Raw genomic sequence first — 26,163 nt, 5'->3', positions numbered from 1 at the left:
TACTATTCCACCATTTGATATATCATATTCTCTCCACTGCCCCATGCATGCAAATATGCTCTCCCCCTCCTCCCCCACACTCCCTGAGCTATTTTAGAGTAGTTTGAAGAAATTTTAATCCTTTGCTCCTAAATACTTCAGTGTGTATTTTCTTTAAAAACACAAGGATATTCTCTTATACAAACACAGTGAAATTATCCAAATTGGGAAATCTAACATTAATACAATGCAATACAGTCTCTATTAAAATCTCAACAACTGCCCCAGTGATATTTCTGGCTTCCCCTGTTCACCTTCAGGATCATACATTGCATGTAGTTGTCATGCTTCCAGTCTATCAATTCAAAACCAGAAACTAAAGAATACTTTATTTTGGATCTTAGAATCTGCAATTTGGAAAACAGCTCAGACAGTTCTAAATCATGGTTTCAAAGAAGTAGGGGAAGCAAGAATCTTTCCTGGGAAAGCAGTTCTGAATTATGACAAAATGGCAAAAAAATTTTACACAGGAAACTTCTATTGAATACTGGGAAAGCACGGGCACTGTTAGGTGGGTAGAAGATAGAGAAAAGAATATATGTGCTTAGTAAGAATATCTGTGAAACTAGAGCTCAATAACCTCTTGACCCACATCTTGAGTCTCTGAACATGATATAATTATCTGGTCATTTCAGATGCCTGCACTCAAAGAGTGGAGGTGGCCAAAATTCACATTCCCAGGTTCTCAGGCATAATCTGGAGATGCACATGAGTGCTACTTCCTTAATGGTGTGTGCAAACGTGTGTGTTTTGCAGTACTTTGGACTGAACCCTGGACTTCCCATGCTAGGCAAGCTCTACTACTAAGCTACAACCCCAGCCTTCCCTCCACTTCATTTTCAAAAACTCTTCTGGTGTTGCTTTCACCTGATTTTCCTTTTTATTTTCACACTCCACTTGTCTTAAATAGGTCCTCAGCCTTTCTTTGTCTTCCTAAACCTTGATATTTTTTTAATAACATAGGCTAGTGTAAGGTGAAGGAAAATTTTCTCTCTCCTCTTTGAAATTTCACTGAAATAAACAGAAAAAGACAGATTAAATAGGAGAAAAGGCATGCAAACTTGTTAACGTACAAAAGGAGAAAAATCACAGGAATGAGATAAACAACTCGTCCATTATTCAGAAACTTTCCATTATTCAGAAACTTATATACTCCCCTTGTTCTGGTATATAAGGTGATGGAGGTGAAGAATGGGTGATAGTGAAACATCTTTAAAAATCCATGGGCTTAGAGAACATGCAATATCCTGAGACCTAGTCCCTTGGCCCTGCAGAACAGACAATGGGTTGTAAATGATTCTCTGTGGGTCCAAAGTAGAGGACAATGCAGTGTGACAGAAGTCTGCCCAAGTGTGTTGACAGACTTTAATCTTTATACCCACCATATGTGTTTAGTTTTCTCTGGTTAATGATATTTCTGTAAAAGGACTAAAGACAATTATTGTGCTCTTCTTTGGATGATCAGGTGAGGTAGATAAAGGAACTTTCAGAGTGCACCAAAGCAATATTGCACCCTTAGTGTGTAATAGTGGGGAGAAAGGGGGAAGTGTGCATGGTGTTGGTTTGCACCAATACTGGTAAAGTTATCTTTGCTCGATTGGTTAAGGTAGTTCTTGTTTCCTCCACTGTGGATGGACTGTTTTCCCCTTTGTAAACACATAGTAGGCAGAGATGCCATGCATGCATCATCAAACTTCACTCATAATTTACATATGATATAATTATAATCAGTGTTTATATTCCACTGTAATGAACAGATTTTTCTTCCTCTATTTATCCATTTATTCCTTCATTGACATTAGTGTGTACTCACAGATTCTTATTTTATTCCATGGACTATAATCCATCACCATCACTATATATTTTGATGTTTCAATTGCCTCAGAGTTGGCCAGGTGTGAATTTCATCAAGTAGGGTCCTGAGAGAATTGTAACATTAAGTTTTTTGTAAGCAGTTAATTTGACAAGAGAAAAATACTTTCTGTATATATTAGGGCACCTAACATCACCACCCACTTTCTTAGTTGACACTTTTTCTGAAAGGGGCTATCACACACAATCTTCTTTTTCTACCAGTAAAATGTCTTTGTCCTTGCCTTCTTTCTAGATCTGACCTCCCACCAGCCCCACCCCAGTGGCTCAGCAAAAATTGTTGTTGGGAGATTGCCATTTTCAAGATGGGATCTCCAGACTACAGACTTATTTAAAAACTTAAAGGTAGCATTAAAAGTCAGGTCTGGATTAGAAACATAAGAGGATATTAGGGTGCTGGGACCACCAGTTCCTAACCCTTTGGAGAAATGTGGAATCTACTTTTTGTTGTTGTTGTTGGTACTGAGAATTGAACCCAGGAGTGCTTAACCACTAAATTATATCTCCATCCCTTTTTATATTTTATTTAGAGACAGGTTCTCATTGAGTTGCTAAGTGCTTTGCTAAGTTGCTGAGGGTGGCGTGATTCTCCTGCCTCAGCTTCCCAAGCCCCTGGTATTACAGGTGTGCACCACCATGCCAGGTTTGGAATCCACTTTGAAAGTTCTATTTTTAAGAATGAATTAGAGGAGCTAGAGTTGTGGCTCAGTGGCAGAGCGCTTGCCTACCATGTGTGAGGCACTGGGTTTGATTCTCAGCACTGCAGATAAATAAATAAAATAACGGTCAATTGACAACTAAAAATATTTAAAAATAAGAAGAGGAAGACAGAGAAGAAGAAGAAGAAGAAGAAGAAGAAGAAGAAGAAGAAGAAGAAGAAGAAGAAGAAGAAGAAGAAGAAGAAACAACTAAAATCTGTGGGCTACATGATTACATGATAATCCATGGAGCAGGGCAAAGTAGGATTGGGACGGGCCCTGGAGGGCTTCAGGGCAGCTAGCAGTGTTCTATTTCTTGACAAGGGTCATGATTCCTGGAGTGCCTTGTAGTAATTTACTAAGTTCTACCTTTATTTTGTGTGGTTTACTGTATCTCTTTCTTTTGAACATGAAAAGTTTTTAAAAATGTACCAGGAAACCTATTCTGAATCCCTTTGAGTTAACTGGCATATGATCATGTTCTCCTGGAATAAAGCCCAGAACCTTCGCCCCAGCGCTGGCTTACCTTCCTGACAAACCTTTACTTTGCTATCAAGAAAGTGACATCATTTATTTCAGTCACATCATCCTCAATCTTTTCAAATATAAGTCAGAAAGTTGCTCTCTAAGAAAATGTTCTGGCATCCAACTGGAAAATTCCCTAATCTTGATTGGACCATACACCAAGTATTATTTTTAGGGACCTCTGGGGCTTCTTAGTTGGTTTTATGGACCTTGATTTCCTCACCTTGGGGAAGCTTTGATGCTTTCTTGTTAGAAACATTAGGGGTTAAATCTTTCGTTTGGTTTCTGAATAAGAATAATTGTTTTCCTGGTTGGCCTTGCTTTGTTTTGTCTGGAAAAAAAATGTCTTGAACATTATTTATATGTTCAGAGGTTAAGCTTTAAGATATATTCTAACTGAACTGAATTTTCCTATTTTTCAAAACATGAAATTTTTAGATTCCAAATTTTTCTCCTGCTTTTCCTACTGCAAGAATTTTTGAGTCCTACATGGTTTCAATGCTAAAAATGTCCCAGGTACACTACAAAATGTCTAAACTATATGACAGAAACTGATAATTTGCATTTTTGTTCTGGTGTCCTAGAGCAGCTCTTGCCTATTTAAAAATTTCCATGGTTTCCAGTTGCAACTCCTTTTAGTAGAATTACTCAGTGAGTTCGTGTTTCTTTTGGTCATATTTCTATTTGTATTTACCTGGACATTGGTGACTTATTTCCTGCAAATTAGTTGCCCTATCCTTGTACTATTCCATGAAGACTTATAACTTGGATCTCAGCCAAACTTTTGAGTATGTTTTTTTTCCATCTTTATGGGAGAGGGTTTTTCCTTTCTTATGTCTTTGAATCCAAATCATCCAACAAATAGTTTTGAGTATGTCTTCTCATCATGACACTCTCATGGGAAATCAGTGTTTCCCATGAGAACCTACACTCTTCTCTTTCAGGTCAGACCATAGCAGGTGCTCTTAGTTGAACCAGTGCTGAGTTCCAAACAGTTATGGATTCCGAGTCAGTGGGGCCGTTGTTGGGCTTGAGTGTGATTATTTTTAGAGTGGGAATGCCTTTCAAAATGTATTTGGAATTAACATGGGTCTATGTTTTCCATGAACACATTCTTCAAATGTCCTAAAGCAGGCTAAGCAATCTTTTTCAGTACTACAAATGCTTTAATTCTTGACTAACTGGCGAAATTCAGTGGTGTAGGTGCCTTATTATCATGAATGCACTTATGTTTCCTCAGGCAGTTACTGGGAAATATCTGGCCCAATGTGGCAGCCTCATAAACTCTCTTCATGGCACAGGGGAGGGATTTAAGAATCAGGATGTCTTTAAAATGACAGTATGGTAGCTTCTACATTGTCTACTCAGCAGATTTCATTGTTTATGTTCAAAATAAAAGAAAGAGTGCACTTTCAATATGAGACGATTGTAATGGGCCAGCCTTGCTCCATGGTGACCATGAGTGGCCAAAAGGTGGTGATCAAACATGACACACTGGAAGAGACAGAGAGGACTATGTGGAGCACACTATCAGACATTGAAGAAATGTGACAGGAGACACTATATTAAAGTTGTAAGTTTTTAAAATAAATTTTTGACTCATTTATATGAAGCTAGTCACCTTCCCATCTCCTGGAGTGATCCTCTTCACCATCTTTGATTAGGAATCACCCTGAACAAAAGCAATAAAATCATTATCAGTGAAAAAACAAAATACAGAGTATCATGTAGACAATTAAGATCTAAGAGAAATTTATCTCCTACTGAAACTCCAAACCTATGCATTTACTCAACAAATATTTGAGATGGGCGTGGTCCATATGTGCTGGGCAGTGGCCTAGCCAATTGGCACATTGTGATAAATCAGTCTTGGCTTCTGCCCCTCAAAGTTAAATATTATACCTTTTACATATCACCAAAAAGAGAAGCAGACTAGCAAGGTTGCAGTCATTCTGCACTCAGGGACCATGTACATAAATTATACAGGCAACATTTGTAAATCAAATGAAATCCACTACTTCAACAATTATATCAGTTATTCCCAAGAGACTCAGTTTTATTCAGATGTAATGTGTGTAGAAACTTTTAAAATTTTAGTTTCAAATGCTAATATATTTAAAATTATTTTCTTCATCTGCTATGTATAAACCTTGAGGAACTATCAATGTCCTCAGCACTGTTTTCTTAATCAGATCTATTTAAATCTCATAGAAAATAAGTTAGCTAATAATATTCTGTGGGGGGAGGGTCAACGAGGAGAGAAACAGGAAGAAAAGGGAAGAATAAGTGCCTACAGAGTGCTGAGATAGAGAAAGGGTGACAAACTCTAGATATAGATTGGAGCGGTGGGGATATACAACTGGGATTAGACTAAGTAAACTGGAGTTATGGAAATGTACAGACTGAGTTCTGTGGGATTATACTAAGTAAACTAAAATTATGGAAAAGTACAGTCTGAGTTCTGTAAAATTAAGGACCTTAGCATTTGTGCAGACAGTCTATAGCATTAGAAGGTAAATTGGTTTGGGGACAAATGATCTGTAAATAAGGTTAGCCTTATACAGATTAAAGGTGCAAACTTTTAAATTGTTTCCAGAGTTCAGAGACTTCAGTTATTCAGCGCTTATACATAATTTCTTAGAAAAGCAATGTAGAAAGTCTTCAGTTTCTAAGTAAAGGTTTAGGGAAACCACATGTAGGCATGCAGTCCTTTACAGATATTTTCACTTAATTTCCACAATCCATCACTACAGTTTACACAGGAGGAAACAGACTCAGAGAATAGAAATGTCTTACTCAGGATCAGTTAAGTAGCTAAACAAAGGTCAAGCTGCCATTTTCTCTATGCATCTTAGATAAATCTTTCCAAAATATGAACCAAGGCTACCTACAGGAGACTTACCAGGGATAAGCAGAGCACTCAATTAGAGAATTCAATTGGAAACCTCCAATTGGATATTCAAATGCAGATTCCTGAATTCCATCTACTAAATCCTTCTGAGGGCAGAGCTCCAGGAATCACCAGTTTAACAAGATCCCCAAGTGATTTTTAGGAAAGGTAAAGTTTGAGAACCATGAAAGGTGCAGTTACCAGATGTAATAAATTTTCAAAAAGTCCTGATGGGCTAATATCAGCTGTTTTAAAAAGAGGATGATTATTATGACTGGAATATGAGGTGTCCCCCAATAGGTTCCTGTCTGAGAAAATGTAAGAAAGTTCAGAGGTAAATGATAGGTTTTGAGGGCTGTAACCTAGTCAGTGGATTAATCCATTTGATGGATGAATAATGAATGGATTACTTGGTGGTAACTGTAGGCAGGAGAGGTGTGGCTGGAGGAAGTAGGTCACTGGAGGTGTGCCCTTGGGGATTATATATCTTGTTCCTGGTACCCTAACCTCTCTCTCTTTCCCTGCTGCCTTGAGCTGAGCAGTTTTTCCCTGCCATGCCCTTCCACCAGCAAGTTCTGCCTAACCTTCAGGCCCAGAACCATGGGATCTTCCCACCCCGGAATTAAACCTCTGAACTGTGAACCCAAAGTAAACGTTCCCTCCTGTAAGTTGTTCTTGTCAGGTATTTTGGTCACAGTGAAGCAGACAAACACAATGATGATGATGAATTGCAGGAATCTCTCTATTGCATATAATCTAAGACCATCCAATAAGCTTTATCATTAATTTGTTCCTTGCTAACATCAGCAACTTTCTGTTTGTAGAAGACTTTTTCTTAGGCCCACTATTGTAAGCTATTGATTTCAACTGCTTTTCTTCCATTTCAGAACCTCAAATGGTTAATCTGGGTTTGGTGTCATTGTTATTCCTTTAAGAATTCCACTAGTGAGTTCAGGGAGTGGCAGGGCTTTCTGTGACCCTTTGTTAAAACAGAATCCTTTGATTTGTTGTCAGGAGTTTTGGATTCTGCAGCTGCCAAGACATTTGGTAGTCTTCAGGCAAGTCTGTGACATCTTCCATAGAATCTTCTGGGTAATATGCTTATTCACATCCAAAGCCACTTTGCATATGAAAAACATGAAGGCCATTAACCACAAATAAATCAGGAAATATAACAATGTCTCCCTGCAGCAGTGCTCAGTTTATTGCAGTGTGTGTGTGTGTGTGTGTGTGTGTGTGTGTGTGTGTGTATTTAGATCTTTGCTTTCCCTAGCATCCCTCTTTAACTTTCCCCCTGTCCAGACACCAATTATCACTTTTCTCTCTGTTTCTTTCTGTCTAGGGATTAAATATTACTGGTAAGATTGGCTTGAGCTGAGTCAACCATGATGAATCTAGATTCCTAGTCAATCTCCAAAAAACATAACAGACCAGGGGCATAGGCCAGAATCTAATAGTTAATGATTTGTTATTTTCCAGAGTCTGAAATTTTAGGTACTTTTCCAAATGCTGCCTGAGGGCTTCTATAGCAAATGTGCATGCCTGCCCTTCCAGAGAGCCATAGTCAGCATCTTTAGGGGAAATGGGCCATCCTGATTTCTGACCAGGCACTAGCCCTGAGGGTGGTCTCTGGACCCCTAGCTCTTCATTAATTCTGCCTTTCCTTCTGCCTTTCCTTCCCTCCAAAGGCTGTCTGCTGATCTTACTGATAAAGACACTGACAATAACTATTTTTTCAGGAAGTAAAAGCATAATGGAAATTATGGTAATTATAATTTTTTTCCATAAATGTTTGTAGTAAAAATGAACCTTTAAATATACCTTGATTTAACACATTATGATACATTGGAAAAAGAGAATTAAGACCTTTTATAATGCTGTGTATTACAATAATGGGATTCCAAAATAGCAAAGGCAATAGAATATCCATGAAAGAATATCCTTTGACCCCAGGGGCATATTAACAATCTCAGGTACTTTTGACTCTACAGGCCTTTACCGATAAAGAAAAACAAAAGTTACTATTGCTGGGGTTCAGGAGGAGTGGACATCTCAATAGAACCATCATTTATATTTAGAATGTATGTTTAAGGTACACACCAACCAAAGAGATAGAGGTCATCTAAGGATGTGCCCAAGATAGAATCCATTCTGTTGCCAAGTTCTTGTGGCGTAGTTTCAATCTCTGGGGACAAAAAGCAAAAAGTCATTCGGTGTCATTTGGTATTGACTTAAGTTATGTGAGCTATTTCATATCTTTCTTGTCCTTTTTTTTATACTTTGAATACCCTAGGATAATGACATGTATTAATCAATAATTTATTATCTCATTTATAAATCTCATTTAATCACTCCTTAGGTTCTTTATTTGGTTATTTATTTCATGCTTATAGTAAACTTGTGTGTTACTTCACTTCATAAATTTATAAAGTTGAGGTACAGAGATGTTCAGGTGATATTTATGGTATTCTGTTCATCCTTTATGGCAAAATAAATTATCTCAAAATGTAGTGGCTTACAATAATAATCACTTTCTTTTTACCTCTGCTGGTCCTGGGGGTTGACTGGGCTCAGGGAGGCAATTCTCACTTAGGGTCTTCCATGGAGTTGAAGTTAGATGGTGGCTATGGCTGGGACCTTAGATAGGCTGCTCATTCAGAACCCTACTTATGGTCTATGTGGCCTGAACTTCCCCACAGGATTGATGCTAGTCTCTAAAAGCCAGCATCCCAATGGGACAGGTAAAAGTTGTGTTGCCTTCCTAATTTCTTAAACTTTGAAGTATTATAGGTTAACCAGGAATTACAAATATAGCAATGGAATTCAGTGTACTCTTTACTTGGCTCCTACCAATGATGAGATCTTCTGTTTTTATAAAATAATATCATAACTAGGAAATTAGCATTTGCAAAATGACAGAACTTATTCTGTTTTGCCAGTTTGGGGGTTTATTTTTTGTCTTTTTTTTTCTTTTCTCTTCTTTTTTGTGTGCTGGTGGTGGTACTAGAGATTTCCCCAGTACCAAAAAAAGAAAGAGAGAGAGAGAGAATGGTGCTCGGCATGGTGGCATATGCCTGAATCACAGTGGCTGGGGAGGCTGAGACAGGAGGATTGTCAGTTCAAAGCCAGCCTCAGCAAAAGTGAGGCACTAAGCAACTCAGCGAGACCCTGTCTCTAAATAAAAAATAGGGTTAGGGATGTGGCTCAGTGGCTAAATGCTCCTGAGTTTAATCAATCCCCATTACAAAAAAAAAAAAAAAGAATGTCCTGCTAGTTGCTAGTATCCTAACTCTACCTCATTTTAATTCAATTTGATAATTATTATTACACATTCCATATCTATTTGAAACATACATTTAATACTGGGACTAGTTTTAAAGGAAGATACTTACAAACCAAAAAAAGATATCAGATTTGGAGTAATTTCTTTCTTATTATTTTTCCTTTTTTTCTTCCTTTTTTTTCCTTTTCTTTTTTTGTGATGGCTATTCAACAAGAACCTCCTGAATGCAGGGCACTCATTTTAGCACTATACTGTAGCCCAGGCAAATTTTTGACAAAACAGAATAGATAAGGCTCACCTTTGGCCACGAAAGCATCCTAGAATATTTGAAAAACTATATAGAAAAGGGAAAAAGCGGGCCAAGGACCTGAACAGACACTTCTTAGAGGAGGATATACAATCAATCAACAAGTACATGAAAAAATGCTCACCATCTCTAGCAGTCAGATAAATGCAAATCAAAACCACCCTAAGATACCATCTCACTCCAGTAAGATTGGCAGCCACTATGAAGTCAAACAACAAGTGCTGGCAAGGATGTGGAGAAAGGGGTACACTTGTACATTGCTGGTGGGACTGCAAATTGGTGCAGCCAATTTGGAAAGCAGTATGGAGATTCCTGGGAAAGCTGGGAATGGAACCACCATTTGACCCTGCTATTGCCCTTCTCGGACTATTCCCTGAAGACCTTAAAAGAGCATGATACAGGGATACTGCCACATCGATGTTCATAGAAGCACAATTCACAATAGCTAGACTGTGGAACCAACCCAGATGCCAGTCAATAGATGAATAGATAAAAAAAAATGTGGCATTTATACACCATGGAATATTACGCAGCACTTAAAAATGACAAAATCATGGAATTTGCAGGGAAATGGATGGCACTAGAGCAGATTATGCTTAGTGAAGCTAGCCAATCCCTAAAAAACAAATACCAAATGTCTTCTTTGATATAATGAGAACAACTATGAACAGAGCAAGGAGTAAAAGCAGGAAGAAAAGATTAACATTAAACAGAGACATGAGATGGGAGGGAAAGGGAGAGAAAAGGGAAATTGCATGGAAATGAAGGGAGACCCTCATTGCTATACAAAATTACATATAAGAGGTTGTGAGGGGAATGGGAAAATAAACAATGAGAGAAATGAATTACAGTAGATGGGGTAGAGAGAGAACATGTGAGGGAAGGGGAGGGGGATAGTAGGGGATAGGAAAGGTAGCAGAATACAACAATTACTAATAGGGCATTATGTAAAATTGTGGATGTGTATCCGACATGATTCTGCAATCTGCATTTGGGGTAAAATTGGGAGTTCATAACCCACTTCAATCTAATGCATGAAATATTATATGTCAAGAGCTTTGTAATGTTGTGAACAACCAATAAAAAAAAGAAAAAAAAGAAAAAAAAAGAAAAGGGAAAAAGCATTTCCTCAAGGATTTACAGGCCTGCTTTTGGCATGAAATGTCAGAGCACAGAGCAAAAACACAGAGGGCAAGTGTACTGCCAATGGGGGAAGAGTAGCACTCGCCCACCAGTGGGATGGGCTGGATGATCATGTGTTATGCCAGCTTTTACAGGCACTTAGTTGGAGTCCTTATGCTGACCCTTCATAGTCACATCCACCCCTGCCTGTCCCCATACCTGTACACTGGCAACCACTAATCTGCTCTCCATTCCTATGGTTTTGTCATTTCAAGAGTGTTGTATAAGTGGAAACATATAGTACATGACCTTTTGAGACAGGCTTTTTTCCACTAAGCCTTTGGGATCTGCCAACTACACAAGTGTCAATAGTTCCTTTTACTGATAAATAATATCCCACATATCACCTTTTAAGTCCTAGCTTTGCAAGTCACACAATTGCACTTTCATAAAACAGATCTGTGAATTTCCAAGAGAAGGGAACACAAGCCCGTCCACACCTTGATGACAGTAGTATCAATGTCAGTTTGTAAGAAAAGCCGAAGGAGAACTGTTCTGATGATGCTCTACCACATATGATCTACAACAGACAGAGAGTGGCAGGGGTGGCATTTGAACCCAGGCAGTTTGACTCAAGAGTCCTTATTTTTACACTATCAACTTGTCAATCTTCCTATCCCAGTGGGAATAAACTTATTGAGAACTTCATTAAGAAATAAGGTATATAAACATGCTAAATATACAGCACTAATTTTTTTTGTGGGAGATGATACAGGGGATTGAAATCAGGGGCACTCAATCACTGAGCCACATCCCCAGCCCTATTTTGCATTTTATTTAGAGACAGGGTCTCTCTGAGTTACTTAGAGCCTCACTTTTGCTAAGGCTGGCTTTGAACTCACAATCCTCTTGCCTCAGCCTCCCAAGCCACTGGGATTACAGGTGTGCACCACCACGCCAAGCAAGTACTAATTTTTCAAGTAAAGAATTTGAGGACATAAAGGCTTGGCAAGATCAAAATCCTACATGTTTATTGAGGGCAAATGATAGGAAGAAACAAGTGAGTAGCCTGGAAGTCAAAAAGACAGATACAATTCATTTTCTATTCTACAGAACTTCTGACCTCCAAACTTCCTGCTTACTGGATGTACTCTGTGAATGTCAACCACCTAGGAAGCGCTCCTTCCTCACTAAAATTGGAACCACACTTTTATCCTAGACAACCCAAATAGTCCTATCTTCTGCCAGATGGGTTTTCGAGAAAAATTCTGGAAGCACAACATTTCTACTAAACACAAATAGGTCAGTCCTGCCAACCCCAAGGTCATCACTAGCCAATGGCACATTTGTGTGAATTAGAAAAAGACAATCTTTCTCTGGGCAGATAGAACCAGATATCATGGCCTTGCCTTGGTTGTGCTCATGAGTACTCAACCAAAAATGATTTTTGACAGCTCTGCCACTTACCATTTTTCCCCCATTGATTCCATAAACATTTCAGTGCCTACCATAAGCCAAGAACTTTTCCAGGTGCTAGAAACATTCATACCCCCCACCTCAGGAACTTCAAAGACTTTATGAGAAGCCATGAAGTAAGCAGAGGACATGACATAATGCCATAAATCCATGAAAAAGCATGGGAGGCAAAACCTAGACTAGGGGCAGGGAAATGGCTTTTAGGAAAGGCGCCCCAAAGAATGCATCTCCTGAGCTGCATTTTAAGTCCTGGAAAATGGGACTTAGCCCAGGGAATAGAGGTAGCAATGCCAACCAATGATCCTGGGCATGGGCAGCAATCACATAATGGAGGGCTCAGAGCCACAGCTAGCTCTGCAAAGATTTCTGTGTAATGTAGAGAAAATGTTTCCTTTTTCCCACCCCCAAAGAAAATGAAGCTGTATTCATTTTCCAGGGCTGCCATAACAAATTACTGTAAACTTAGTGGATCAAAATACAGGAAAAGTTCTGTAAGCCACCAGTCTGAAATTGAGATGTCAGAAGAACTGGTTCCTTCTGGAAGGGCTAGGGGGAGAATCAACTTGCTGTTTCTCTTCTGGCTTCTGGCTTTCCAGGGCTTCGCCTCCTTCTTTACATGAGGAAATATTCAGTGTTTTTCTCTTCCCTGCTGTACTTTTTCTTTTTTTTTTTTATAAATAGACTTGTCATTGGATTAGGACCACCCTCATGAATCTAGAATGATCTCACTTAGAGGCCCTTTTCATAATTTCATCTGTAAAGATCCTTTGACTAAATAAGCCCCATTCACAGGTATCAGAGGATATAATTTGCACTTGAGTTTGGGGAGATTACAATACAACCCACTATAATCCCCTCAGCAGATGAAGCCGCTGGGTTAAACTGGGCCCAGAGCAAGGCAGCACAGCAGGGAACTGAGTCTTTGTCAACAGCAGATCTAAACCATTAAGGAAGTATGTGTTCATTAAGGAAGTATGTGATTGGTCATTCTGGAAACTTTGCTCTAACAGCAGTATAGAGAACAAATTGTTTTACAAGGTGACAAAAGATTCTCTACTTGACCAACTTTTATTCAGCTTTCTAAATCTTCTACTAGACCCATATGTGCCCATCCTTGTAAAACGTGGCTTTAGCAAGAACCCTGATAAGTCAATTTAGCAAGAATCCCCCAACCTCAATATGTCTTCCTCCTCAATTTACCATCAGATTCCTCATCCTCCATCTTCCCCTAGGGATTGTCTGATCACACTGGCCTGCCTTCAACAATAATCCTCTTAGGTCAGTTTAGCCACAATCCCCTTACCTCTGAGGTTTCCTTTTAAAAATTTCTCCACCCACTAACCCCAGTCTTCTCTTTGGCTGTAAATTCCCAGTTGCCCATGCTGTATTTGGGGCTGAACCCAATCTTCTCCAATCATTGCTAGACCTGTTTGCAGTGCTCCCTGTATCTGTTGAAGTGGTCCAGGATAAAGTCTTCCTGACCATGCTTTAACAAGTATTGTTGAAAATTTTTAATTTATTTAATAAAGAGTAGGTGCAAGAGGATAAGAGATGACTGAGCCATATTAGGGTCAGCAAGTCCAATGAGGAGACTGTTGCAAAAATAGAAGGAAAGAAGGTCCAAAACTATATTAGTGGCAGTGGGGATGAAAGGAAATGAGAAAGCAAAGCTCCCGAGATTTGGAACTAGATGAGGGAGTTGAGATAGAGCTAGGAATTAAAGAAGATCCCCAAATCTCTAGGCTGGAGCAACTGAGTAAGCTGTGGTGCCACACACTGAAAACACACACACACACACACACACACACACACACACGTAATTTTAGGGGGTGATGATGATTTCAGCTTGGGCTTTGTTTAAAATGAAATGCCTGAGGAAACATCAAAGTGGAGCTTATTCTGAACCCCCATGAAATGGGAGGTCCAGTGTGGGAAATAACCAAATTCCTAGGGTATCATGTTACTATCCTAAGACAGACAAAAATGAAAAATTGGCAGTCTTATGCTATGTAAGAGTGAGTTTTCTGTAATCTGACACTTCTAAACCTGCACTTTTACTTGTTGCTCTAGTGTTTATTTATCTTCCATAAGCATTCTGACAGTGTTTTCTCAGAACTGAGAAAAAGCTGCAAAGAAATCTCCACGTTGTCTACACAGAAGAAAAGTGTTTATGCACAAGTAACTCACCAAAACGGTGTCTTTGCAACCATATAGACAAAACAGGGTTTGCTAGCATTTCCTTAAAACCCAGCATGTTTGATCATATCAAATGAAAGCTGAAAGTAGATCCTGAAAGTTTAGGCAAGACTAACTTCAACTATTACCCATGATGTACAGATAAAGAACCAGGGAGACAGGCCACTTGCCTATCTGAAGGTCTCAAGGGAAACAGTGGAAACAAGGAAAATAGTTGGAAACAGTGAAATCTTTTCCACTTAGGGACACTGTTGAGGGCCACAATCAAGTCAAGATGGCACCTGGCACTTTGCCAGGAGGAGTGGTTTGTGAAGCAATGCCAGCGAGTCATTAAGATGATGATGATTCCTTAATGACTGACTGCTGTATCTAGATGATGTTAATTAAGTTAAGCTGTGTGTAATTAGTTAAGTATATATACCTCTACTGTCCCGTAATAAAGCGGCTCCCGCTGTATCAACCTTCACAAGTTGCTTGTCACCCCCCCCACCGGTTATTTTGCCCAGCCAAATTGCAGCAGGACACTTCTGAGCTGAATAAAGAAGTGGTTGATCTCTCTGACCACCATAGGGTGCTAAAAGGTGGGCCTAGAATAAGAATTTGAGACTGTTATTTCAGGGCTCGTGCTCCTCACTGAGCTGCATCAGTCTCTCTGCAAAAGACAAAGTACTCTTAAACTAACCGACAACTCCCTGCCCCCCTGCCCCCACCCTTTCACCAAGTTAGAACTTGGTCAAGAATGAGACTAATCCCTGTTCAAAGATGGATATAAAAAGACAAATTTAGGGAAATAATGACTATCGCATTTCATCATCTTTCCTACCCCTATGGCTCCTCCCTTCACTTTTCCTCTTCACCCTATCCAGGTCATCATTACCCTAAATACATGTAAGAAGACAAGAACAATGTGGCTCTACTTTGTGTACAACCAGAGATATGAAAAATTGTGCTCTATATGTGTAATATGAATTGTAATACATTCTGTTATCATATATAACAAATCAAAATTTAAAAAAAGAAAAGAAAAAGTCAAATTTAGTCAGTGCAGTGGCACACACCTATAATCCCACTTCCCAGCTGTTCAGAAGGCTGTGCAGGAGAATCCTAAGTGCAAGACCAGACTGGGAAACTGAGTAAGACCCTCCCTATCTCAAAACTGAAAATAAAATGGGAGTTGGGGATATAGCTCACTTTACAGCATCTTGGGTTCAATCTGTAGTGCTGCAAACAGAAACAAAAACAAAAACAAAACAATCAAGTAATAATAAGTTAGAGAATCTTTCATCAGAAACTTAAAGAATGAGAAATGACGAGAAAAAAAAAACTGTCACTAACTTCCTTGAATTTTTCCCTCAGATTAATCTGCATAGTAGTACTATGTTGTACTGGTTAAAATACTGTGTTCTTTTATTCTAGATTCTGTGATGAAGAGATTTACAGTGGAGTATTTATCGTTTCTTTCTGAATGAAGTTCTTTATAGGATCCCACTCTCAAAAGGGGCCCCGTAAAACACATTATTCAGAATGCAGTATAAATTCTAAGAGAAACTGTGGAGGCCTGAATAGGCTGGGGATACTCTCTACTGTTATGTATAACTAAAAAAGAACAAATAGATTTATTTATTTATTTATTTATTTTAATTGTTGGTTGTTCAAAACATTACATAGTTCTTGATATATCATATTTCACACTTTGATTCAAGTGGGTTATGAACTCCCATTTTTACCCCGTATACAGCTTGCAGAATCACATCAGTTACACTTCCATTGATTTACATATTGACATACTCATGTCTGTTGTATTCTGCTGCCTTTCCTATCCTCTGCTATCCTCCCTCCCCTCCCCTCCCTTCCCCTCCCCTCTTCTCTCTCTACCCCCTCTACTGTAATTCATTCCTCCCCCTTGTATTATTTTTCCCTTTCCCCTCTCTTCCTCTTGTATGTAATTTTGTATAACCCTGAGGGTCTTCTTCCATTTCTATGCAATTTTCCTTCTCTCTCCCTTTCCCTCCCACCTCTCATCCTTGTTTAATGTTGATCTTCTCGTGCTCTTCTTCCCTAGTCTGTTCTTAGTTACTCTCCTTATATCAAAGAAGATATTTGGCATTTGTTTTTTAGGGCTTGGCTGGCTTCACTTAGCATAATCTGCTCTAAAGCCATCCATTTCCTTCCAAATTCTATGATTTTGTCATTTTTTAATGCAGAGTAATACTCCATTGTGTATAAATGCCACATTTATTTTATCCATTCGTCTATTGAAGGGCATCTAGGTTGCTTCCACAGTCTTGCTATTGTGAATTGCATAAATCAAAGGCATTCCTGTATATCAGCGACAAATCCTCAGAAATGGAAATGAGGACAACCACTCCGTTCACAATATCCTCAAAAATAATAAAATACTTGGGAATCAACCTAACAAAAGAGGTGAAAGACTTATACAATGAAAACTACAGAACCCTAAAGAGAGGAAAACTTGACTTTGGCATTAGAAACACACATTTTGAAATAAACAAGTTTCAAAAATCGTCTAATGTGTTCCTATTATTCAACTTGATGCCTAAGGGGAAAAAAACTAATATTTCTCAGTACACAAAATACATACAAACTTTTTATTTATACCTAAATCTACTCTATTTTCTTCTAACTAATAGATAGCCAGTGACTTTAAAAAGCACCAATGTGTCAGTATAATTATCTAAAATCTAAAAAAAAAATTCTTTGTCAACTATAAGAGCATGTTTTAAATGCAAATGGAATATTTTTAGAACTTGTACATCATGATATCCTTTGAAAAGTTCCCATATTTCTTATTCTTCACTGATGAAAATCCCTGGCTCCTCTTACCCTGTCACCACTGTGGGATAAAAGAATTCTAGCTGTGAACTGGTCTTTCTTACAGAATCCATTATAGTTGAAGCTCGTGCATTGCATCCAGCAAGTAACATGTTCATTTCCCCAGAGCATATCACAACTCTTTTGTGTCACTTAATACAAGAGGAAAAAAGAAAAAGAAAGGAAGAAACAAAATAGTTTTGGCAATAAAAATCTGCACCAAGGATCTGGAAGCCAGATCTCACAACAGCATGAAGAATGCTACCTAAAGATAAGTCTTATGCTATGTTCACTAGTTAGAGAATTATGCTTCTGAATTAAAAAAAAACAATCTGGAGTAAATACAAATGCAGAAAAAAATCATAAGGAAATATTAATGTCCCCTCCTATAATGGTTTTAGATAATTTGGGAAAATAAATTGGGAGGTGATCCTGAGAGCAAGGAGTATACTCTTTCAATTACTTTTTTTTCATGTATTTGATTTGGGGGACAATAATATAGTCACACTGCTTGATGAAAATGTCTCAGTGGTCTACTTTGGGAACACACATGAATGATTTCTGATTTGAATGCAAGAGATACTCAAAGCATTGCACACCAGCAACAGGGCTGGTGCCTCCAGGCCTTGGAAGGCCCCTGGCTCTCAAAAAGATGGATTCAACCCAATCCTGAGTCTTTCCACTTTCCAAACTCAGACACATGCTCCTGTCATTGTCCTGCAGCTGACGCGACTTGTTGATCCTGAATCATAGCAACAAGGCTCAGAGATTAACAGGCTTTTCTAGAATGGCAGAAAACTTCTGAATTCAAATGAGAAACAAAAGTGAAATAAGATACTGGCATCAGATAAGCAATACATCCTTTCTCTATTGACATGCTGTGCCCAAATCCAAATAAAGAAAAAGGTCTGGTTTTGTAGCATTAGATGGGAGGACTGGTTCTGTCCACTGGTGGTAGACTTTCTCAGTGAGACAGCTCTCTTCAGACAGAAGGATAATTCTAACTCTCTCCCTGGGATGGATATCTGTAATTTTCCCTTGTGACTGTCCTATTTTAAAAATATGATTGTTCTTTATGACTCTTTTAAATTGACCTATTCCTTCTTTGTATATCTTATTACCTTCAATCACACATTGGTTGACTTAGATGTCGTTTTCATATCTTTAAAGTCATGGAGAAATATAACCTGGATTAAAGCACCAGTAGGGGATTCGTAACTTTGAATAATGATCCAAACAATGTTAATTTTGCCCATATCTCAGTAATATCTCTGTGCCTTCCACCTTATTTTTTACACAGCTTCCATTTTTAAACATTCTTTCAGGAATTTTGATAAACATATAAAAGGCAGGCAGGTGATGCATGCCTGTAATTCCTGATGCTTGGGAGGCTGAGGAAAGGATGATTACAAGTTCAAATGATTTAGCAACTTAGCGAGGGAGGCCCTAAGCAACTTAGTGAGACCCTTCCTTAAAATAAAACATAAAAAGGGCTGGGGATGTGGCTCAGTGATTAAGCACCCCTGGGTTCAACCCCTGGTACAAAAAAAAGCAGTATTCTCAGATTTCTGGACTTCCCATGCTAAGTAGTGATAGAGTTTATTGTCTAGTAAGGGGGACACACATATATCCAGCAAAGTTTACTAATTGCCCATGTGCTCAACAGTGTCCTATGTCTGGCAGATAATAACAGTGGACAAAACCAAGTCCTTAACTTCAGGGTTCAATGTGAATATGCTGGTGGGAAAAATAGTGATATACAAAGCAAGCCAAACCAAAAATTCCAAAATGAAGTGACTGGAAGCACAACAATAAAGATAAACCAATGTAAGTAAATAGGAAATGTTAGGGAAGGTTCTACTAGGTAGGTTAATCACAGAAATGACTAATGGGTAGAATTACTAGAAAGGTAGTATGTGCCTAAATCTAAGAAAAATATTAAAAATTCTATCAAGAACTGTTTGGAGTCAGCCCCCCTAGTCATTCAGCTTGGCTTAGTTGATGTGGTATGGACTGAATTGTATGGTAGCCAAGGCTGAGATCTATTTCAGAGAAATAGAGCCTCCTGTTTCCAGTAGACAGACGGTGTCAATGCCAGCCTACTCCAAACTTATACCAAAATGCTTATAACTCAGAAATAAATGCACATAGACCACTCCAGCCATAGCTTTTACCACAGCTACTAGACAGGATTTTTTATTAATTTTCATCAACTAGATATATTTAACATAGAGATACATTGCATAATTTCTAATAAACATTTAATATTTAAGAAACTTGTCATCATAAAAGTTGCATTATTTTCTCCTCTGTTGTCTTCCTCTGATTTAAAAGTACAAAGTATAGAAGAAGGAGGAGGAGGAGGAAGGGGAAGAGAAGCCCCCTTGCTGACCTCTGATAAGATACTGTATTTTTTCCATGTTGGGACACCATTCCCTTTTCTTCCATGTTATTTATCATCAAATAGATACACTAATAATATAGTGACTCTGTGTATTGTACATTAAAATAAGAATAAAGCTTGTAAAGCAGCACTTGTCTTATAATAATTTATGGTAGAATGTTGCATAAGAGGCCTCCAGTTCTCAGTGGTGAACTGTGTAGCTCTCCCCAAAAGAGAGCTATTTACCTCGCTTTTGAACTTGGCAGGACCTTTTGACTTGATTTACCTTTTGACTTGATTTACCAAAAGAATGTGGGAAAAATGACCAAATTCTAGCTCTAAGCCCAGTATTCAAGGTCCTGTACTTCTGCTTCCTTTTGGAACCTTGCTTCCACTATGAGAATGAGCCCCAGCTACCATGGTGGCTAATGAGACCACACACACATACACACACACAAAAAAAAAAACAAAAAAAAAAACTCATGGATTTGAACTCAGGTTTCAATCAGTCAACAGACTACCTGCTTTGAATTGATCCTATAAAAGGGCATGAGCAGACTCTGGAGCTGGTTTTGCCTGGTAAGATACTTCACATCAGGAGATTAAACACTTGGGTTATAAACACATGTAATGGGAGATTACTTTTGTTAACATTCTGCTGGTTTGTAGTAGAAATGGAAAAAAAAATCAGCCCCCAGTTAACATATAAAGTCAATATCTACTGGACACTGGGTTGAAAAAACATCTACACACATAAAGGATTTCTCCAGGTTTTGAAGGTCTGTTGTGTCGTTGAGCAGTAGGCTTGCAGGACCTGTTTTGCAGTAAGCCCCGTGTCCCTTTTCTTCATAAAAGCAGTAGGTGGTACTTGGACAATTTGTTGCTTGGATATGATTACACAAGTCTTATTCTCAAATATGTCTTTCAGAAAAAAAAAACATTTAAAATCAACCCTCTTAGAGTTGTCAGTGGGTAAACTCAAGAGCAATAGAAATGGTCTCTTGTTTGTTAATTATACTTCAGTAAAAGAGCTCACCTTCTTACAGATAAATAATTAGAAAAAGAAATTTACCTGCATGACGCCAATAAAAACTAGAATGAGGAAAAGAGACCATAAAGCTTAGCACCTTAAGAAGAAGTGGTTTATAGAGAGTCCAGACTGTAATGGGCTTCTTCAGTTATATTTTTTTTTCTTCTCTGCATTTTTAGTATGAACCATTTTGAGAATCAAAAATGAATTTTAAAGTAAATATCTACAAATGCTTTTTTTTACCAGGCAAGTTTCTGAGTTATGGGTTGGAGAAACCGTTTCTTGACTACCTATGTATACAGTATATATTGATTGGCCTTTGACTGGGTCACTGAAGTGAGAGGGGCCTTGAGAATAGGCCTTGATAAAGAGCAGAAAACAGGAAGCATCTGTGTCTCTGGCCAAGGTCAAGCATGCTCATCCTCATCAGCTATGGCTACTGGTCCCACAGAGGCTGTGCCACTGGACTCACCTTAGACATAACCCCTAAGGTTTCTGATCCTAAAGTAGTCCATATATTCTGTCATATTTGCATTATTGCTCAAATTCAATATGTCAAAAAGAAACTCCATTTGCTTGAGCATAATTTATATGCCCACAGCTGCACATCTGTGAGGGGGAGAAAATATACATGATCCTTTGGTGCTTCTCAGGTATGAAGTGAGGTTGAGGGTTGCTGGGTCTTTCCTCCCATCAAACCCCTCCTAATGAAGAAGTTCCCCAAAATGGGAAGGGGGTTTAGATACCAGCAACCCAAAAAAATGTTTTTCTCTGAAGTAATATTCTCATCATGGTACACAACTACATTTGTGAAATTTTATGTAATAGCATCGGAGAATCTCATCTTAAAAAAATAACCATAATGATTCTATGATTCTGTAATCAAAAATAGTACTAGTTTATCATCTATAACTATACACACAATAATGCATATGATCTAATAGCAGTGGCCCCTTGCAGATATATTTCTAAGAAACCATTAACTCTGAATGTCAGAATTTGTTTTTAACATTAATTTAATTCAGATCCCAGTGGTCATGATGACATTCAAGACAAAAAAAAATTGCTCTTTGCTGTGGATGAACACAATGTGTGCTTCTGTCTGGCGGAGTGAGTTTTATCAAGAAGGGCAGCCAAAGGAATTGCAAATCTTTTGTTTCTCTTTCTCTGAAAGGAGCTAAGGCAAATCATTTAATAAATAATGCCAAGCAATGCTGAGAAATAGTCTTCCTCACTCCTGAAGATATTTAAAAGCTGCTGAAGCTCGGCCTCTGAATGTCAGTAATAGGACTTATTCCCAGATAAAAATACATAACCTGCACTTAATCCAAAGGGAAAGGAGTTTCTTAATCTTTTTTTTTTCCAAATAGATTTAGCCTGTGTCAGCACTTTTCACATTTTCAGTTCTCATCTCCAATTCTGGTCTTTAGGTATTTGGTTTTTGTGAGAGGTAATAGGTAGTGACATCCATGAAACAAAGTATTTATAAGAAGGAATTAGGGAGCTTTGTGCAATTCTTTTCTTCTGGCCACTAGAAAGAATACTCCTTACTGAATAGAGTGACCAGGAAATTAAAATCCAGAACTAATCCACAGACCTCATTCTGTCTATTACATTTATCCTGTGCCCCACCCCATCCCCTGCACTCTGCCTTTAGACAGCAATGGCTCCAAGTTGAACCATCTAAGTATATCTCAACTAGAAAAACTTTACTAGTTTGTTTTCTCAGCTTCTCTGTACACTCTTTATCCCTTCTGGAAATGACAATTGGGAAGTAGGATAGTCAGGTAGAGAAAGAAAGTAGAAACCTAGGTTAAGTTAGAGCACACACCAAGGATAAAACCCTAAGGGTCTGGGATAGGAAAAGCAGGCGAACTGGAGCTCGGAACAGTCTACTGTAGGGTAAAGAGTGTGGGCTTGAGTTAGGTGTCTGGGTCTCAAACCCCAGCTCCATTCTGTAGAATGTCACCAGAGGCAAAATTCTAAACCCTTTTGTACCTGGGTTTCTTTACCTGTATGTGAAAATGGGGATGCATTTAAAATGCATAGCACAGCACATGAGACACAAGAGACTCTCTATACATCTGCACTGTTTATACATTTTTCTCTACTTCTAGCTATAGATAGAGACAAGTGGCTTTCCTTATTTACCACTAAAAGCACATCAACAATTCTAGAATTGTCTCCCACAAAAGGATATGTGTAAAAGCTACCATTAACTCCCATTCTAATGACTTTAGAAAAGAAGAAATATTTCCAGTATTGCAAAGTGAGTTCAAGTATCAAGCTGGTAAACTGTCAATATGTGCTCATAATTGCATGCTAACAGTAAATGCAAATGATGTTATTATATTAATAGCATACAAAATCCTGAAAGTAACTAGGATTCTGATAGCAGCTGCAAGTGACATCAGCCCTCTTCATTGTGTCTTGGATTTGGAAGTGATAATTCTCGATTGTTTTGTAATTGTGTGCTAAATGTGATTATTTCATATCAAATAGATTATTTTGATGTAAAAATGCTGGTCATTGGAACATAGCAGAAAATCTATATAAAACTAATGCTAAGTAGGAAAATAAGGGAATCATAATCTTATATGTACTTTCAATCAACTGAGCTGAGGCCTTCTATATGGACAAATTTCTATATACAGGTGCTCACTCAAGTAGGGTCCCTGTTTGGATGAAATAAAAGGCATCTCAAGAATTGGACTGACACTGAGATCCTGATACAGTCTCTTGCCCCCAGAGCTACTCATCTAGAGGGCCCTCGACCTGTGTACTCCCCACTGCTCAGATGTTGACATCACCATCTTTCTCCTGTGCTCACCTCCCCTCCAGCTGAGCAGCCAATCCTGTTGGCTTTACCTTCAGAAGATAAACTCAGAGCTCCCTTTACCAACCAGTCTAGGGAAAACAGCCTTCATCTGTTGCTACATTGTTACAGTAATGACAGCAATGTTGGCAAAAGGTGACAGTGCAGTAGGTACCAGGCACTAGTCTGTGTATTTCATAGATAACAATTTATTTTGCTTTCACAACCCTGAGGGAGAGGTATGATCATCTTCAATTCGAAGATGAAGAAACTAAAGCGTGTGTGTGTTGGTGGCGGGTAATTTGCCTGAAAATGGCAGGGCTGTTCTCGAAGCTTCTACAACTGTCCACCTAGACACCCCAGTATACTTCCAGCACAACAGACGGTGGCCATTTCAATCCCATCAAGTCAGCCCTTCACTTATCTTCCAGCACCTTCCCATATCAGGAAGCCCACGCTACTCCTCATAACCTCACCTCTTACTTTCCTCACCAGGTTCACTAGGTGCTGAGCCGCATCACTGGTCCCCTCTTTCTTCTGGGCCACTCTAGCATGCTCTGCCTCAGGTCCACGGAGTTCCCTTCTTCGTTTCCTCCCTGTCATTCTCCAGGTCTTTAGTCAAAAAACATCTCATTGAACTCTGCCCTGGCCATTCTATTTAAATTTGGACCTTTCTTCACTACAAAATTGCCAGTCCACATTTCCTGATTCTTTTTCTCTTTGGCAATTGCCCTCTTGTTCTGACATGTTATCTATGCCACTCCTTTGTCTTATTTAATGTCCATCTTGCCCTTCCAGCTACAGATACCCACCCTTTCTTTCTTTGTTGCAATATCCACTCAGCCTAGAACAGGGTCTGGTACATAGTACATGTCTTTGATTTCTATAGCAAACTGATTTTGCTGTATAAAAAGACTGACAACTGGGGTTTCATCCAAAGCAATTTAGAGCTTCACGCCCCAAGCCTGAGCCATGTAATATATAAATTGGATGTTCAGCTCTAACTAATCAGGAAGTGACGCGTTTGCCTTCATCTTCTCCCAGGAGGGCTCTGAAAGCTAGCCTGTTGAAATTCCAGATTTATATTTTTGTTATTTTCCTCTAGAATCCATATCTTTGGGTGCTTTAGCTGTGCTGAAATTATTTAAGCTTTCTCTTTCCTGCTCAGGAAGTGGTTTCTACTAATGTGATTTTCTTTAGAATAAACACAAATTAAAATTGTACATAACATTTGAGTGTTGGTTTTCATTTTCAAAGGCTAATAATTAAATTTCCTTTGTTTTATAAGGTTACAGCCTCAATGTGTGAGAAAAGTACCTGGTGGTTATTGAATTTATTGCTTGTTATTACTGAGAAATCTCTTACATTCAGATGACATAACAGATCCACAGAGCAAACCAAAGTAAACTAAGACTTATCCTGCTTCTGTCTAAAAATCTCCACACACCATTTAAAATTTAGACTTTTAGCTTAGACTTTCCTTATTTGTTTATGTCATATTCATAAAAACACTCAAAAAGATCAGCTATTTTACTTCTAATGGACTTTTGAAGTGAAATTAAACTAAGCCACACCATCATGTCCCAAAGTCTACAGATGTATTAATTTACTGGAGATATTGTGGAGGCTCATTTCTCAACAATTAAAGTGTTTGGGTGCAGACAGCTTTGCATTCAACTTGCTTCCATGTGCATTTAACAACATATTAAGTGAAGAAATTCAACTGTTATTTTGAGATAGTTTATTTGACTACTTCCAGTCTAACAAATGAAATGCTAAGTAAATAAATAAATTGCCAAATAGACCTTTAAAAAGCTGTTGCATTTAATTCTTTATGTAAACTATTTCTATCCATCAAAATTTTCATTTCCATGAGAAGAGAATATTCCAAATCTCATCATAATTATGGTATTACCTGAATGGAAAATACTTTAAAAAATTATTCTACTTTTATGAAAGCTTTAAAGTTCTTCAGAAAATATATTTAGAAATTATTGCCTCAGTACAAATCATGAGAGGAAAAGTAAGAAATTGAGATCAAACCTAGATATCAAAGACATGAAACACCAATAAATTGGTTTAACGGCTATTTTTTTCTCCCATCTAAGCTACCAGGTCTAGTTAGATAAATAAAACAAAGAACAGTGCCAATGTACTGGTTTAGTATAGTAGAGTATGTAATAAACAAGAATATAGGCTTTGGTTTTACCATAAGTTTAGTTGATCAACACAGGATTTTTAGTGATTTAATTTTAATTGCCATTTTATAATATTTAAAATTTTCAACTGTTCAATGTGATCAAAATATGTCCACATCCTCACAGACAAGCAATGGATGTAGGCACTGGGTATAGTGTCTCAAATTTATTTTAAAACTTTACATTTGTTCCATTCCTGGGTTTAGGAGTGACATTACCCGGTGGAATTGGAGTGTATTTTCATTGGAAAATAGGTAACTTTAGTCATTTCACCATCTCACAAAACCGTCAAGCTGTACTTGAAGCAAGTTTGCCAGCTCCAAGGTGTTGATCTCCAGTGCTCTGATGTTCAGTATCCTGAAGAGAAGGATCCAGAATAAAGCAGTAGAAGCAAGAAAGGAAGATGAAGATCCAAGAGGTCGTTAAATGGACCCTCTGAGTCAGGAAGACCCTGTGAGAGAAACAAAAGCAGTCACGCCAAGGGAAGGGAGATTCAT

At 38.3% G+C, this 26,163-nt stretch overlaps 1 long non-coding RNA gene across 3 annotated transcripts in view; it reads right to left on the bottom strand.

Annotated features, from left to right (window-relative positions):
• Window positions 1–787: 787 nt before the first annotated feature.
• Window positions 788–26,163, bottom strand: part of LOC144374752 (uncharacterized) — a 58,938-nt gene continuing 33,562 nt past the window's right edge. Inside the window, exons 3-6 of one of the 3 annotated variants that reach the window (XR_013434067.1) lie at window positions 8,125–8,209; window positions 4,756–4,806; window positions 1,853–1,958; window positions 788–1,050 (exon numbers count right to left, since the gene is read on the bottom strand). This is a non-coding gene — a long non-coding RNA (uncharacterized LOC144374752). Of the gene's footprint in view, window positions 1,959–4,755; window positions 4,807–8,124; window positions 8,210–25,819; window positions 26,118–26,163 lie in introns of those variants that run through there. The other 2 variants (XR_013434066.1, XR_013434065.1) reach the window with 2 other exon arrangements.

The sequence above is a fragment of the Ictidomys tridecemlineatus genome, unplaced genomic scaffold, assembly GCF_052094955.1.
Source record: "Ictidomys tridecemlineatus isolate mIctTri1 unplaced genomic scaffold, mIctTri1.hap1 Scaffold_85, whole genome shotgun sequence".
Classification (NCBI taxonomy): domain Eukaryota; kingdom Metazoa; phylum Chordata; class Mammalia; order Rodentia; family Sciuridae; genus Ictidomys; species Ictidomys tridecemlineatus.
This window is presented reverse-complemented; position numbering and strand designations above follow the sequence as displayed.